Here is a 17,837-nt window from a genome sequence, read left to right as displayed (position 1 = left end):
AAGGTCAACAGTAACCTTACTGGCCTATTGTTGTTCTTGAAGGAATCTTTCTTTAACTAAGAAATAGCTTATTTGCTACTTTACTTACTAGTGGGAGGTCTCACGCTCTTGAGCTAGAACTATTTCTTCTTCTTCACCCACATCAGGCTAGGCTGAGTTCGTGTTACAAATGTGCCACATTCATCAAATAGTTGACTTTGTAGACTGTGCCTTTAAAGCCAATTCGACTCCCGGAGGAATCAAAGCTTTCACCCAACTAGAGGCCAGGTAGCTGGTGATTTCTGCAAGCTTCTCCTCCCCTCTGGTAGGAATAAGGCACTTTGGGGGCTTAGTACATGGCTGCCTGAGGTGTTCTCATTCCTAAAGTTGTGCTCACTATGAGGGCTTCCCCAAGTTAAAGATGTGAGCGTGACCTCACTTTCATGTGTTATTATTGGAAAATAACTGGAATCCAAGCCAAATTCCAGCAAACATAGTCCATGGAGATGTTGGAGAAAAACCCAAAATAAGTCAAGTGTGTTATTAGAAATTTGTTCTATAATCCTAACGGGACACAGTTATTGTTAAATGGATATATTCTCTACCACTCCTATACCTGTTCTGGAAGAATCTTTGATGATAACCAGGAAACATCAAGTGAAAATAATTCTAATTTTTTTATGAATTGATCACTAGCTGAGACTTTGCCTACTCTAGAGTCTCCTTCAGACTTTGGAGGGAATTAGTACTGGCCAGTATTTGTAATTGGAAAATAAGAAACAGACATTACCTCCAGTTTTCTTGTCTTTTTTAAAATGTTTTTTTAAATTAATTTTTATTAAAAATATGGAACATTTCACAAATTTGTGTGTCATCCTCGCGCAGGGGCCATGCTAATCTTCTCTGCATCATTCCAATGTTATACAGTATATGTGCTGCTGAAGTGAGCACACTTCCAGTTTTCTTGATAAGGAAATTGATTCTCAGGGAGATACGTGATTTGTTTACATTGCCATAGCAACTAAGTGGCAGAGTCAGGACCCAAAGCAGGACTTCTGACACCAAGTCCAGTGCTCTTTGCTCTACACCATAATTGATCCTCCAGGAATTAATATTTCAGCTACTATATTCCCCATCACTGTACATTCTCAAATATTGCTCAACCCTCCCTCTCCGATATATAAAATGCCCCAGTCTAATCTTTACTTCAAATGTGGGACCTTCTCTTTTTGGCATTTATGCATACTGTATAGAATCAGTGATGACTTATCTTTAACCTCAATTAAAAGATAAAAAGTATTCATCATGAGGTGTCCCCCACTAACTCCAGAGAGTGACTGGGGTTCCAGACCAATGGTATGAGTCAGAATCAGTAGTTTTACAGGTATTATACTCATATAGATATCTATGATTATATATCATTTTTGCATTCATTCAAAAGTTACTGCACCAAAACTACAATCTGGCACTAGAGATACAGTGCTAAACAAGATGAAAAGTTTTCCTGCTTTCAGGGAGCTTGCATTCTACTGAAGAGAGGGTATATATTTTTTTTAACTGAAGTATAGTTGATTTACAATGTGTTGGTTTCAGGTGTACGCAAAGTGATTCAGTTATATGTACATAAATATCTATTTTTTTCAGATTCTTTTCCCTTATAAGTTACTATAAAATATTGAGTATAGTTCCCTGTGCTATACAGTAGGTCCTTGTTGATTATCTATTTTATATATAGTAGTCTGTGTATATTAATCCCAAACTCCTAATTTATCCCTCCCCCACTTTCCTCTTTGGTAACCATAAGTTTGTTTTCTTTGTCTGTGGGTCTATTTCTGTTTTGTATGTAAGTTCAGTTGTAGCATTTTTTTTTTGATTCCACATATAAGTGATATCATGTATTACTTCACTTAGTATGATAATCTCTAGGTTCATCCATATTGCTGCAAATGGCATTATTTCATTCTTTTTTATGAGAGAGGGTGTATTAAGAAGTAAATGCACAAGACAATTCCAGATTATGAAAATTGCTCTGAAGAAAAAAAAATGCTGTATGTGATAGTGAATGAAGGCCTCTCTGAGAAAGCAGATTTGAGCTATGACTTAAGTGACAAAGACATGTCTGTGAAGGAGTGGAAGAAGTATTTTTCAGGTAGAGGGAACAGCATGCAAAGGTCTTAGATGGGGATGAGTTGGCTTCTGGGTTCCTTTAGGAGCAAAAAGGGGATCCAGAGAATGAGCAAGAGAAGGACAGACCACGTGGGGCCAGATCTCGCTGGGCTTTGTGAGTCAGAGAAAAGAGGTTAGATTTTACTCTAAGAGTAATGGGAAACCACCCGGTGTTCTAAGCAGGGGAGTGACGTGATGTGATCTGGTTTACATTCTACAGATTCCTCTGCTGTTTTGTGGGAAATGGAGGGTGGGCAAGAATGAAAACCCACAATCTAGTTAGAGAAGGTTGGATTAGACAAGGGAAGTAGCAGTGAGGTGGAACAGCTTCGAGAGGTACTTTAAGCAAATGCAGTAGGATTTACTGATGCTTTGGATGTGGGGCAAGACGTGAGGGGAAGGGAACAACTGTGGTGATTCCTAGTTTTGGTTTGAGGAGTTGAGCAGAAGATAATGCATTTACTAAGGTGGGGGAAAAAATGGGGTGTGAAATGGGGTAAGTTCCAGCAGCGAAGGGTAAATAATGAGTTCTTTCATAGACACGTTAAGTACAAGATACTTATCAACCATTTAGTGGAGAAAGCAGGTCAGAGGAAAGAACAGGGGGAGAAGAAAATCTGATTGAGAAGGAATTGTCCCTGAGATAGAAGGAAACTAGTAGATTGTAGGGTCAAGCAAGCAAAGAGGGGAAAGTATTTTAAGCAGGAGAGACTGGTCAGCTGTGCCTAATGCTAAAGAAGAGGTCTAGTGAAGTGAGGGCAGAGAATGGAGGATTCTGAAACTCAGAAAATTTGAGTGACAAAGGAACAGGAACACAAGACCCTTAGGGTACGGATGCAAAGGGTTTGCACCTTGGTTTCAGTAACTGGATTAATTGCAAGCTGTTGAAATGGCCCCTAAAGGTGACTTGGAACATCCTCTGCCACTGCCATCTTCCTCCACTTCCTTCTCCCTCTCACTGCGATTACAGAGCCCTGAGTTTCCGTCATCCAATGGGTGTTTAACACTCTCCCAATCAATAGGATTTCCCCAAGTGAAAGGGAAAGGAAAGGTTGACAGGACTATGGCCTTGCTCTATGTGTCCATGGTCCCTTGAGCTGCCTCTTGTCTACATCGTACCCTCAGCACAGCGCGCATGAGCAGAGCTGCTGGACATGGCAGAAGGACAGAGTGTTGGCATGGAGTCATTTCACTTCTTTGAGCCCCAGTTTACGTTAAGTGAGGGTTTTGAACTGAAGGATATTTAAGGCTTCTTCAGGTTCCAATACTGTCTGGATCTCAGAGGTTCCATTTCATTTACCAGCAGTAAGAAGCAGCATGCCAAACAGTTGTTTGGAAAATTTAGTGAAAGCAACACATTTCCCCTTCTTGAATTTGCCTTAAACAGAGTGGGGAAATGTAGGCTGGTTGCGTTATTCCCGTCATGTGGAGGCTCAGGCTGAGAGTCTTAGTATTGCACGGTACGTGTATTTCTTGCTAACGATCCCTGAAGCTGATTTTGGTTTTAATTGTGTGAGCCTAGCAAAGCATAGACACTCGGGTAATAATGACTCTGTAAAATCAATATAGAGAAACCTTGGATTATATGAGACTGCTACCACTCAGTGAATCATACTATGTAATATTTCCTAAAAGATAATGGGTTTCAAAACCAAACATAAATCTTCAGTGACATGTTGGCTATTTGTCATGTCTTCTGGCAGTGGAATTACAGCAGCTTCAATAAAATCCACTTGGTGGTTGAGTTGCAGATTAATATCTGATACAATCATGGTTTTAGGACCACAAGAAGTAACGCACAGGGGGAGGACAGCAAGTTTGCAATTATTCTAGGGTTTTAGTAACCCTGATTCCAAACCTTGGCCCAGAAATTGCTCAAAAAATTGCAAAAAAGCAATAATAATGTGGGCCTTTGAATATTAAGGGCTGTAAAGTGATACTATGTTCTTGAAATAGTAAACATGACTTCCATATGTGGCCCAGTGTGCTCAACACTGCCAACTGTAATGCAAAGCAAATTGATCTGCATCTGTGTTGTTCACACCATTTAACTCCTGGTTTCCCATCTGAATCCTTGACACAATATAATCACCTCTGCATATTTCTTGACTTAGTGGAACTATTTTCCCCATGACAAGGAAAATGAAATTGATTTTCTGATTAAATGACTTCAGTTAGTGCTTCTGAGTTAACACTGCTTCTCTGTGACAGATGAGTCAGCAACATTTATTGAGCCCCCACTGGGCAAGAAGTATTTACAAGGTGCTACATGAATCTATAAGAACAGTAACTTTGCAGCCTTCCTGATCCATCTATGCTTGGAATTAAGCAGCTATTTCTGTCCAGATGCCAGGTTAACACCTAATTCTCTGAATGTTGTGGAGAAAGAGAAGGTTGTCTTGACAACAGTTTGGAAAAGAACTGATTTAACCTAAAACTGCTGTCTTAGCAATTGAATATGGATGCAAGTGTTCTTTGTAATTTAGATCAGTATCTAGGTAGATACCTCTTTAAAAAAATTAATTAAAAAATAGGTAATACTGTCACATGTTGCAAAAGCCAGAAAGGTACAAAAGGTATAAGTAAAGTGTCTCCCTTCCACCTCAGTTCCCTGGGTACCACTTCTAGCCCTAAAGGTCTCCACTGTCTCTAGTTTCCTATATGTCCTTCCAGAGATATTAAATGCATTAAAAGCAAAAGCACACGTATTGTGTGTTTTCTCTCTCTTTTTAAAACACACATGGTAGCACATTTATTGTTCTGATTGTGTTTTTCAAATAATGTTTCTTGGAGATTCTTGCATATCAGCACAAAGAAAAATGCAGCCCCTCATTCTTTTTTTTCTAACAGATATAACTGGCATACGACATTGTATTAATCCAAGGTACACAACATAATGATTTGATATATTTATATATTACGAAATGATCACCACGATAAGTTTAGTTAACATCCAATACCACATTCAGTTACATATTTTTTTCTTGTGATGAGAACTTTTAAGATCTACTCTGTTAGCAACTTTCAAATATACAATACGCTAATTGTTAACTATAGTCACCATGCTGTATATTACATCCCCTGCACTTATTTCTTATAACTGGTAGTTTGTACCTTTTGACTTCCTTCATCCATTTGGCCTCCCCCCTCTTACCCCCTCACCCCCATCTCTGGCAATCTGTTCTCTGTACCTATGACTTCGGGTTTTTTTTGTTTTTGTTTTTTTTTAGATTTCACATATGAAGTGAGACCATCCCATTCTTTTAAATGACTCCCAAGTATTCCATTGTGTGGATGCACTGTAATTTATTTAAACAGGGCCCTATCAATGGATTTGTTTCCTGTCTTTATTACTACAAACAATGTACAATGCATAACTTTGCATATGTGTCACCTTTCTTATGTGCTAGTATATTCAAATCACTGAGTCAAAAAGTAGGGTAAAATTTTAATTTTGATCAACATTGCCAAGTTGCCCACGGGGCTGTATTACTGTGCTTTTCCACCAACAATGTATGTGAACATCTGTTTCTCCACATCTACTCTAACATAGTGTGTTATTATATCAGCCTTTTTGATTTTTGCCAATCTGAGAGGGGAAAATTGTACCTCAGTGATTTTCGGGGGTAAGGGAGCTAGATCTAGATAAAACCCAGGTGTCCTTTCTGTCCAGGGCTCTTTGCTCCAGAGCCTCAGACAGGGTGCACAAACACATAGCAGGCATGCAACGTATGTCTACTGCATAAATGAAGAGATGGATGCATGGATAGATAAGGGACAACTTGGTATAGCTGAAATGGTCTGCCTTGTTTTAATTTACATTCCTCTTATTATAATTGTGCTTGAACCTTGTGTTTCATGTCTTCATGTTTCTTTTTCTTTCCTTTTTCATCCTGTGCAATTATATTTTTCCAACTTGTAGCTGTTTGTATATGTGAAAGTTACTAATAGCTGCACCCAGCTAACTTATTGAGTTCTCTTGCTGTTTATGACAGTTGTTTAGCTGATTCTCTTGGGTTTTCGAGGCACACATTCTATATCATCTGCAAATAATGATAATCTGATCTCCTTTCCAATGATCATACCTGTTATCTGTTTCTCTTGTCAAATTGTGTTGGCTAGTAGCTCCAAAACAATATTACATGACAACAGTGATAGTGGATATCTTTGTCTTGGTCCTGACATTGATGTAAATATTTTTACTTTCCCTGTTAAGCATAATGCTGGCTTCTGAGTTGACATGAAATATTCTGTCATGTTAAGGAAGTAGTCATCTATTCTATTTCTTTTTAATTAAGGGAGTTTATAAAGTAAGAGTGGATATGGATTTTTAAAAAATCAAACATATAATTACCATATGATAACAGCAAGTTCACTTCTGGGTATATACTCAAAAGAATTGAAAGCAAGAACTCAACCAGATACTTGTACACCCATATTCAGAGCAGCTTTACTCACAATAGCCAAAAGATGAAAGCAACCCAAATGCCCATCAAGAGATGAATGGATAAGCAAAATGTGGTATATACATATGATGGAATATTGTTCAGCATTAAAAAGGAAGGAAATGCTGACACATGCTGTACCATAGATGCATCCTGGAGACAGTATACTAAGTGAAATAAGCCAGTCACAAAAAGACAAAAACTGTACGATTCCATTTTCATGGGGTACCTAGAGTAGTCAGATACATAGAGACAGAAAGTAGAATGATGGATTTTTAAAAGTTTTATTTTGTTTATTGTGGTAAAATTAACATGACATAATATTTACCATCTTAACCATTTTTAAGTGTACGGTTTGGTGGTATTAAACACATCTGTAGTGTTGTGTAACCATCACTACCATCCATCTCCACAACTCTTTCATCTCATAAAACTGAAACTCTGTACCCATTAAATGATAACTCCCCACTCAGCACCCTGCTACCCTCCCCAGCCCCTGGAAACCACCATTCTACTTTTTGTCTCAATTTTGACTGTTCTAAGCGTCACATACAAGTGGAATCATACAGTATCTGTCTCTTTGTGACTGCCTAGCTTATTTCACTTAGCACAGTATCTTCAAGGTATATCCATGATGTAGCACATTTCCTTTTTAAGGCTGAATAATATTCCATTGTATGTAATTACCACGTTTTGCTTATCCATTCATTTTTAATGGACCTTGGGTTGTGTCTACCTTTTGGCTCTTTTGAAGAATGCTGCTATGAACACGAGCATACAAATATCTTTTCGAGACCCTGATTTCAATTCTTTTGAGTATACACTTGCAAGTAGAATTTCTGGATTGCATGGTAATTCTGTTTTTAATTTTTTGAGGAACTGCCATACTGTTTTCTATAGTGGCTGTACCATTTTATATTCCCACCAACAGTGCACAAGAGTTCCAATTATTCCACATCGTGGTCAACACTTGCTGTTTTCTATTTTTTTGATTGTAGACATCATAATGGGTGTGAGGTGGTATCTCATGGCAGTTTTGACTTGCATTCCCCAATGATAGTGATGTTAAACAGCTTTTCATGTGCTTATTGGTCATTTGTAATCTTCTTTGGAGAAATGTTTATTCAAGTCCTTTGCCCATTTTTACATCAAATTATTTGTTTTCTTGTTGTTGAGGTTTAAAAGTTCTCTGTATATTTTAGATATTAATCCTTTATTAGATATATGATTTGCTAATATTTTCTTCCATTCTATGGGCTGCCTTTTTTACTCTGTTGATAGTGTCTTCTGATGCACAAAATTTAAAAATTTTCATAAAGTCCAGTTAGTCTATTTTTTCTTTTGTTACTGTACCTTTGGTTCCTATCCAAGAAATCACTGTCAAGTCCAGTGTTGTGAAGCATTTTGTCCAACGTTCTCTTCTAAGAATTTTATAGTTTTAGGTCTTGCATTTAGATCTTTGATCCATTTTGAGTTAATTTTTGCATATGGTGCTAGGTAAGGGTCCAACTTCATTCTTTTGCATGTGGATGTTCAGTTTTCCCAGCACAATTTGTTGAAGAGACTGTAATTTCCCCATTGAATGGTCTTGGAACCCTTATTAAAAATCATTTGACCGGATATGGGAGGGTTTATTTCTGAGCTCTCTATTCTATTCCACTGATCTGTATGTCCGTCTTTATACCAGTACCTCACTGATTTGGTTACTGTAGCTTTGTAGAAAATTTTGAAGTCAGAAAGTGTGAGTGCTCCAGCTTTGTTCTTAAAAGTGCTGCTGGATTCTATTTGTTAATATTATATTGAGGATTAAAAAAACTTGAAGTCCACATATGATACTGTTCTGCCTTTCTCCCCTTCCTTCTTTCCTCCTTCTCTCTTTTCCTCCTTCATTTTCTCTTTCCCGTCTTTTCTTCCTTTCTTTTGTGCTAGGTCTTGCATGTTATTCTTATGAATTCTCCTTAATAGCTGCATTGTTTTTCTCTGACTCAGCTACATCAATATCACTAGAATATTCCAACTACATTTCTACTCAGTCACAAAGTTCTGAATGTTTTCCAAATTACCCCTAATCTATTCTGAATAAAGAATATATCCTAAGGGAATATAATGAGTTTTCAAATGATGCTGCTATTTGAGAGTCCAGATGACAGGGCTCTATATACTATTAATGCATTTAACAAACATTTGTTCATCACCTATGCATAGGGATTATTTTAGATTTGGGGAGTAAAAAATACGATTGAGATAAGACTTTTTTTTGGTGGAGAGAGAGGAGTAAATCACCAATCACTAGGCTGTAAGATAAGTGCTTTGAAAGAAGGTTGCCCAGCGTGCAGAGTGAGGGGCATCCAGGAGGACTCAGGGAAGTCCTCACTGCTGAATCCACCTCCTCAATTCTTGTTTCTTGTTATAGAGCATCTTTACCTAAACTCCAAATTGGCATGTAGTCTCACATTTGGCAGAATCTCCCTCTTCTACTTCCCCAGCGTTGTCCCAGGATCCAAAGAACCTCGTATGATAGTTTGTACCTTCTTTAGAGTCATAAACTACTTAGATAATCTGATGAAAGCTTCAGATTTGCTTAGAATATAGGTGGCCTGCCAAAAGTCACACAGACAATAAGTGGTGGAGCCATCTAAGAATTGATTCCTAGTGTCAAAAAACAAATGTGCCAAGTTCCCACTGCGTCCTGAAAACAGATCCTGGGAGACACTGAAGAATCTGAAGCAGATCCCTTCTGAGGAGGACTCAGAAATCTTTAGGAGGTAACAAAAGCCTTTACCTTACTTACGCAGTGCAAATCTGAGAATACAAATGCAGCACTTTCCTCTCCACACTGGAAGTTTTTTAAGGCTTCCTGTGTTCAGCCAGTCTTTATCTTTCTGTTAAAACTGCCAGCAAAAGTGTCAACCCATGCCAGCTGGGCCAATGTTAATTCATGTTATTTTCTTATGTTTATGCTCACCCTTGGTCTGCATTTATTCCAGGGAAGATTTGCAGTCACTTTAAAATGTCCCCTGGAGTTACATTCTGTGAGATCTTGAGCGCCAGCAAAACTCTCTGCTAAACTTAGTACAGACTCAGGCCGTCTTGAGTTATGCCATCTGCCTACCTTACAATGACAGTGAATGGTGCATGGTGCTGATTATTTTCAGTTACTGTAAATTTTTGCTCCTTAGACATCTGCTTCTTGGAATCTACATCTATAGAGAACTTAACCTGTATTTCATACTGAGCATTTTTCCCATTTGGGGAAATTCTGAGTTGAAAAAAAACAACTGATTCTATACACAATTCTGTAACAGTGTATTCTAAGTAAAATGCAATACCAGAATGCCATTCAAATTCTTTACCAGAGGATAAACTACAATAGCCACATGAGGACAGCATCACCCTGATACCAAAAACAGACAAAGATATCACAAAATAAAAAAATTACAAGCCAGTATCAGTGATGAGCATAGACGCAAAAATCCTCAACAAATACTAGCAAATCGAATCCAACAATATATTAAAAGGATCATATACCATTATCAAGTGGGATTATCCCAGGGATGCAAAGATTCTTCAATATATGCAAATCAATCAATGTGATATACCATATTAAAAAAAAATAAAAACCATATGACCATCTCAATAGTTGTAGAAAAAGCTTTTGATAAAATTCAACATTCATTTACGATAAAAGCTCTCCAGAAAGCGGGCACAGAGGGAACATACCTCAACATAATAAAGGCCATCTATGACAAACCCACAGGTAACATTGTACTCAACAGTGAAAAGTTGAAAGCATTTCCTCTAAGATCAGGAAACCACTCTCACCACTTGTATTCAACATAGTTTTGGAAGTCCTAGCCACAGTAATCAGAGAAGAAAAATAAATGAAAGAAATCCAAATTGGAAAGGAAAAGGTAAAATTGTCACTTTGCAGATGACATGATACTATACATAGAAAATCCTAAAGACACCACCAGAAAACTACTAGAGCTCATCAATGAATTTGGTAAAGTTGCAGGATACAAAATTAAGACACAGAAATCAGTTGTATTTCTATACAATAGCCAGAAGTTAACATGGCTTTTAGAGAATACTTAAGTTTGGTGTAATTATAAATGCATGAATACATAAGCCGATGATTCACGAACTTTCAAATTATACATCTGCATTTAATTTTATGTTGAACTGTTTTCAAACCCTCAGAAAAAGATATTAGCAAATGTTTCTGGCTCACTAAGTGTTGTATTTTTAAAAATTCTTAATCAAAGACAAAGACCCATCCAATATCTTCATATAAAATTTGATGAGTGGGAAATAAATGTCTTTTTAAATTGAGTTATAATTAACATACAATATTATATTAGTTTCAGGGGTACAACATAGTGGTTTGATAGTTTTATATGTTATGAAATGATCACAACAATAAGACCAGTTATCATCTGTCACCATACAAAGTTGTTACAATATTATTGACTATATTCCCTATATGTACATTCCATCTCCATGATTTATTTTATAGCTGGAAGTTTGTACCTTTTAATGCCTTTCACCTATTTTGTCTGTTCCCCCCCCCCATCCCCTGCCCTCTGGCAACCACCAGTTTGTTCTTTGTATCTATGAGTCTGTTTCTGATTTATTTTGTTTTGTTTTTTCGATTCCACATGCAAGTGAAATCATACGGTATTTGGTTTTCTCCGTCTGACTTATTTCTCTTAGAATAATACCATCCAGGTCCGTCCATGTTGCCCAAATGGCAAGGTTTCATTCTTTTTTAATGGCTGAGTAATATTCCATTGTGTGTGCATATGTGTGTGTGTGTGTGTGTGTGTGTGTGTGTGTGTGTGTATAAAATATCTTCTTCATTCATCTATGGATGGACACTTAGGTTGTTTCAATATCTTGGTTATTGTAAATAATGCTGCAATGAACATATAAATACATATATCTTTTCTCATTAGTGTTTTTTTCTTCAGATAAATGCCCAGAACTGGAATTGCTGAATTGTGTGGTAGTTCTATTATTAGGTTTTTAAGGAACCTCCATACTGTTTTCCATAGTAGCTGCACCAAATTATTGATACATTCCCACCAACAGTGTACAAAGGTTCCCTTTTCTCCAAATCCTTGTCAACACTTGTTAACACTTGTTATGTGTTTTCTTTTTGATAATAGCCATTCTGACAGGTGTGAGGTGGTATCTCATTGTTTTGATTTGTATTTGCCTGATGATTAGTGATGTTGAGCACCTTTTCATGTGCCTGTTGGCCATCTGTATCTTTTCTTTGGAAAAATATCTATTCTGGTCCTCTGCCTATTTTTTAAATCAGATTGGTTTTTTTGATTTTAAGTTGTATGAGTTTTTAAAAATATATTTTTAATATCAACTCCTTACTGGATATATCATTTGCAAATATCTTCTACTCAGTAGGCTGCCTTTTCCTTTAGTTGGTGGTTTCCTTCGTTGTGCAAAAGCTTTCAGGTTTGATGTATTCTCAATTGTTTATTCTTGCTTTTGTGGCCCTTGCCTGAGAATACCTATCCAAAAATATATATATATTGCTAAGACTGATATGGAGGAGGTTACTGCCTATGTTATCTGCTAGGAGCTTTATAGTTTCAGGTCTTTACATTTAAGTCTTTAATCCATTTTGAGTTTATTTTTGTATAAGGTGTAGGTGTAAGAAAGTGGTCCAGTTTCATTCTTTTGCATGTAGCTGTCCAGTGGGAAATAAATTTCTTGTAATAGAAATACTTCAGGCTGAGGGAGTTCAGAGAGAATCTTCTTGAATCACTGCTATTTTGTATTTCTTCTTAAGAAAGGCTACAAAACAAAGATTGATTAAGATGGAAATAAATGGGGCATAAATGTGACATTCCATTATGGTGTGAATGGAAGGGTAGATCACCCATGCCATCATCATTCTGCCATCTTAGCTGGCACTGCTTAGTATCCTGACCAGGCAGGATTCTTCCCTGGTTAGAAAGGATCCTGCTGGAGTCAGAAATTCAACCAAGCATACTGCCACTGGGTGGCACAATTGGAAGTCTGTAAAGCGATCAGGGCTTTAAAAGGGCACTCTTCCCTCTCTCCTAAGGACTGGGATTTATAAACACAAAAGCTGCTGCCCATTGTGATTGCTTTTTCTTAGGGACTGTTTATAAAAGTGAGAGAGTCTGTGGCCTTTCAAAGAGTATGGATTTCACATGGGAAGTCCGTGTCGTTATTCTATATGAAATTAACTGGAGTATTTTTTAGATTTGTCTTCTTTTTGATCTGGTAAACGTAAGTAGTGGAGCGAGAGGCAGATTTTGAACATGCTTACAAGTTTGCAGAGAAAGTGGCTATGGTTTTTATGCTCTGGCATGATTCTTTATACGTGGTTGTCTAGTACGGTAGATGCCAATTGCGTGTAGCTATTTAAATTCAAATTCGCTAAAATGGATTAAGTTAAAAATTAAGGGGAATTCCCTGGCAGTCCAGTGGTTAGGACTCTGCAATTTCACTGCCAAGGGCCCGGGTTTGATCACTAGTGGGGGAACTAAGAACCCACAAGCTGCACTGTGTGCCCCCCCCCAAAAAAAATTCAGGCCCTTAGTCACCCTAGCCACATTTCAATTACTCAATAGCCTCATGTGACTAGTGGCTACCATATTCTACAGCGCAGATAGAGAACGTTTCCATCATCACAAAAAGTTCTATTGGACAGAGCTGCTAATATCCTTTTCTCATTGCCCTCAAAAGAATAGAAAATAATGGATGTTTTCGGCTCTTGCAACCTAAAGCCCTTGGGGAGAGTTATTCACTAGCATTGAATGTGCAATTTGAACCAATACACATTTGCTTAACATTTACCCAATATTAAATAGATATATTTTGCAATCCTGCAACACTGTTACTAAAGTTTAGGAGCTAGAGTAGATTTATATATATATATATATATATATATGATAATACGTTTGCACAGTGCATATTATAAGAATCAGTTCAGAATCTATACTATTAAGATTTTTATAGTTAAATGTAAATACTCATTGATTCCTAATTTCTCCAGGTCCATTTTTATGTAATGTGTTATCTTTTTTTTTTAATGTTGCCTTTTTGATCCCTGTCATATTCCCTATCCATTTTGTTCTGTATACTGCTTTTTTTTTTTTAAACCTTAGGTGTTTCATTTCAGTCATGTAGAAAGGGCTGCTCCCCTTCCTCAACCTTTGACTCTCCATTACCTTGAAGGGGACTGCTCAGACTATGCTTCCCACCTTCCCCACCTAATGCTGGCTCTCAAGCTCTAGCTCCTGTTGAGGATACCATGTTTACATGCTGACTGCACAGGCTGTGAGAAGAGAATTTTCTTGCCTAATATTTGTGGCAATGTTCAGAAGTCTTGATTACATTTATACGCGTTTGGTGAAAAATGAAAATTTCAGGCAATTGTGTCCTTTTCTTGACAGAGTGTATGCCCATCTCCAGGTGACTGGTGCCTAGTGGATGATAGATAGATTGAATTCTGTAAACAGTTATTAAACATGTCTTTTGTGCCAGGCCCTATGCTTGGTACCTAGGGGTAAAAAGGTGTATTCAAGACATAGTCCCTGCTTTCAAGGGGTTCATATACATGTGGTGAAAAGACCCACATTAAAAAAACTTACTGAACATTTTATTTTGCCAAGAAGTTTTGGAACTGTGGATAGTCTGTGCCAAAATTGGCTGAGTGTTAGTGTGTGTAATTTAACGTGATGAAACAGGTTTCACAAAATGTATGAAAAACCAATCTCATTTTTTAATACTCATCTCATCTTTCTCTAGGGCAGTGTTATCAAACTCGACTGCACGCTGGAATCTCTTGAAGAGCTTTTAAAAATATACTGATAGGGCTTCCCTGGTGGCACAGTGTTGAGAGTCCGCCTGCCGATGCAGGGGACACGGGTTCGTGCCCTGGTCCAAGAAGATCCCACATGCCGCGGAGCGGCTGGGCCCGTGAGCCATGGCCGCTGAGACTGTGCGTCCGGAGCCTGTGCTCCGCAACGGGAGAGGCCACAACAGTGAGAGGCCCACGTACTGCAAAAAAAAAAAAATACTGATACTCAGGGCTGACTTCTTGAGCAGTGGTTCTTAGTGTGCTCCAGAGACAAACAGAATTAGCATAACCTGGGAACTTGTTAAAATGCAGAATCTCAGGCCCTGCCCCAGACCTACAGCATCAGAAACCTACAGCATCAGAGACTGGGTTTGGAGACCAGCAACCTATGTTTTAACAAGCCCTTCAGTGATTCAGATGTTCGTGAAATTTCAGAACCACTGCTCTAGAGATTCTGGTTTAATTGGTCTGAGGCATGGTCTAAGTTTTGGTCTTTTTAAAAGGCTCTTCAGGTGATTCTAAGGTGTGGACAGATTTGAGAACCACTGGAAGTTGGTCAAACTTCCCTTTTGATTTGGAACTGTTCAGGTTGGCCTGACATCAGAGTACCAGTTGCTTCAGCTGTCCTTCAATTGTGGTCCAACTGTGAGAAAGAGACTTTCATGCTTTTAAAGTGCCTGAGGGGAAGAATCCACTCACTGTAGATGAGGGTGTTGGGAGCAAAATTCAGAATCGATCAAAGCCCATTGGGAAATAATCCCCTAATAATCTGGGCTGGGCCTGAGATTCTGCATTTCCAACAAACTCCCAGGTGACGCTGCTGCTACTGGCTTGGAGGCTTTAAGTAGTTAAGTTAGAAATTAAGACTGAGGTCCAACTCCAGATCTATGGAATCAAGATCTACATTTTAATACGATCCCTATTGTCTAAGTGCACTCTGTACTCTAGAGGAAAAGAAACCATTCTAATTTCTAGAAGATACAGCCTTGAGATGAATTTCTGTTGTGCTGGTGTTTGTTCTGTATCCCCCTAGAAGAGGAGGATGCCTGAGGTAACATGACTGGGGTCCTGGAGTTACTGCCTAATGGGACAGAAACATTAAGAAACACTTTCTTAAAAAAAAAAAGAAAAGAAAAGAAAAAGAGTTAACTATGTTAACTATGTGAGGTGATGGATGTGTTAATTATCTTGATCTTGGTAATCATTCTACAATGTATACGTATACCTAATCATCACATTGTACACCTTAAATATATACAATTATATCTGTCAATTATTTGTCAGTAAAATTTTAAAAAAAAGTTTCTTTGGATTTGGTGTTTATTCTTAAAAAATTTTCATCTTGAGACAAAATCCCTTGGAGCTTTGCTAAACAGGAAAAGTGACTAAATGGACTTAGATCTTTGATCTGTTTTTTGAAATTGCTTCAGAAAATAATAACGTGATTGGGTTGGAAATTTTAAAAAGTAAATTCAAAGAATATTTGAACGAATTAGAAAATTTCTTTTATAATAAATGTGTTATATTATTTAAGCTAAAAATGTGGTAATTTAAGTTTAAAATTATTTAAGCTAAATGAAGTGTGACATTTCAATACCCCTATATACCACATTAAAATATTAATCCTCTAGCTTTGAAGCAGCAAACAAAAAAGCTGCTTATTTCATATTATATTAAGCATTTCATTAATAATTTGAGGGTTTTATGGAATTGATTTTTAGCTTCTGAGAAGAAATACTAATGTCAAGTTATTTTAGAAACAAAGACATCATATATGATTCTCTTTAGTGAAAATCACAAGTTGAAAATCTGCCTTAGTTTGCTTGATTCATACAGAGAAAGGCTAAAATTTACAGTGAACTTAAAGTTTTTTTATTATGTTTAATTAAAAAATCCAACTATATAGAATATAATTATCTAAACCATGGGATTTTCTTTTAACAATTTCATAAAATTTACAGTTGGAAGAGATCTTAGATGCTGAATCCAATCCTCTCATTTTATAGATGAAGACACTGAGAGTCAGAATGTTTTCATGCCTCTTCCAAAGCCTCAGACAGCTGGGATTTGGGTGGGGTGGGTTAAGGCTGAGAGAGGCAGGAAGGGCCTTGACTGTCCTGCTAAGGAGTTTGTAAAGCACGACCTTCACCTTCCACGGAAAGCTAAGCCCCTCTTTCCAGCACAGAAAGCAGCCTCTAAAGCACCACCTTTAAAGACCAATGTGGAAAATCACATTAGGAGAACAGAAAACCACATCTGTTTGACTTTGGACCCACAAGAATTACAGAAATCACCTCTTCTTTGCCCACCAATTATGGTGATTAAATTCCTATAAAAATCAAACTTGAAAGAAAGGGAAAGCTGTTATGCTATTTTACAAGATGATGGCAGAATACCGAGCTGCTCCCCCATCTTCCCTCACTGATCTTATTTTTTTAAATTCGGAGCAGAGATCTAATTTGCTAGTCTAGTCTTAGAATTATGTGCAGCTTGTCTAGTCCCACATGTTTGTACAATATCTGTTTAGTAAGCAGAACTATCATGAGCCTTATCTATTTGGGTAAGTGCTGTTGGCCCTTAGAAATATAATAGCTAACTGGCCCAATTCATAGGCATAATTTTTGAGGCCGGTTGAAAATTTGGGCCCTCACTTACAGGCTGGCACAGTTAACTAAAACCCAATAGAAAAACACAGTAATGTATGATTACAGTTTCATTTTACTACAAGAAAAAAGCAATAAAACATTCTTTAAAAATACTGTAACAATAATCAAGAGGGAGGAATTATTCAGCCTTTATCAAGTTAACCCTCCAGCATTTTTATGTAGAGAGACTGTTCTCTTTGGTTTCCTAGCTTTGCCATATGTAAAAATATACGAAGACCTAATAAATGCATACATGCCTTCTGATTAGGCAGTTTGACACAAATATTTGCATGGTTGTTTAAGATGAATAGGAACTGTATATTGTATTGGAACTTCCATGAGTCAGTAAAAAAAGTAGGATAAAAATATCCAGTTTTGCCTTTCTCGCTAAAACCTTATGGAAACAGTCCAAAATATACACATATACATACATATTTAACTTAATGCCATTGCAAATAAGAATTTGAGAAATGTGGACCTGATTAATGTTAACTGGATTTTAAAATATCTTATGCACAAATGTTCAAAAATAGTTTAAATAAATGCAAAGAAAAATACCATTTAGGCAGTAAAAGTGAAATAAAATAAATATAGTTTTAATATAAAAATCAGGCAATCTTGTTAATAAGAGAATAAATAGCTCAAAAGAACAGCTGCTTTTTTATGAGTCCAATATTAGCATTCAAAATGCTATAATCCTGCTCAAACACACAAATGAAACAGTGTTTTTATAGTACATAACCATAG

At 37.2% G+C, this 17,837-nt stretch overlaps 1 non-coding gene across 1 annotated transcript; it reads right to left on the bottom strand.

Annotated features, from left to right (window-relative positions):
* Window positions 1–819: 819 nt before the first annotated feature.
* LOC117199868 (U6 spliceosomal RNA) lies at window positions 820–930 on the bottom strand. The gene has a single exon (XR_004481214.1). It is a non-coding gene; the product is annotated as a U6 spliceosomal RNA (small nuclear RNA).
* Between the last annotated feature and the right edge of the window lie 16,907 nt (window positions 931–17,837).

This window comes from Orcinus orca, chromosome 9 (assembly GCF_937001465.1).
Source record: "Orcinus orca chromosome 9, mOrcOrc1.1, whole genome shotgun sequence".
In the NCBI taxonomy this organism is placed as follows: Eukaryota; Metazoa; Chordata; class Mammalia; order Artiodactyla; family Delphinidae; genus Orcinus; species Orcinus orca.
Note: the sequence above shows the minus strand (reverse complement) of the source record. Positions and strands in the feature narration are given on the sequence as shown.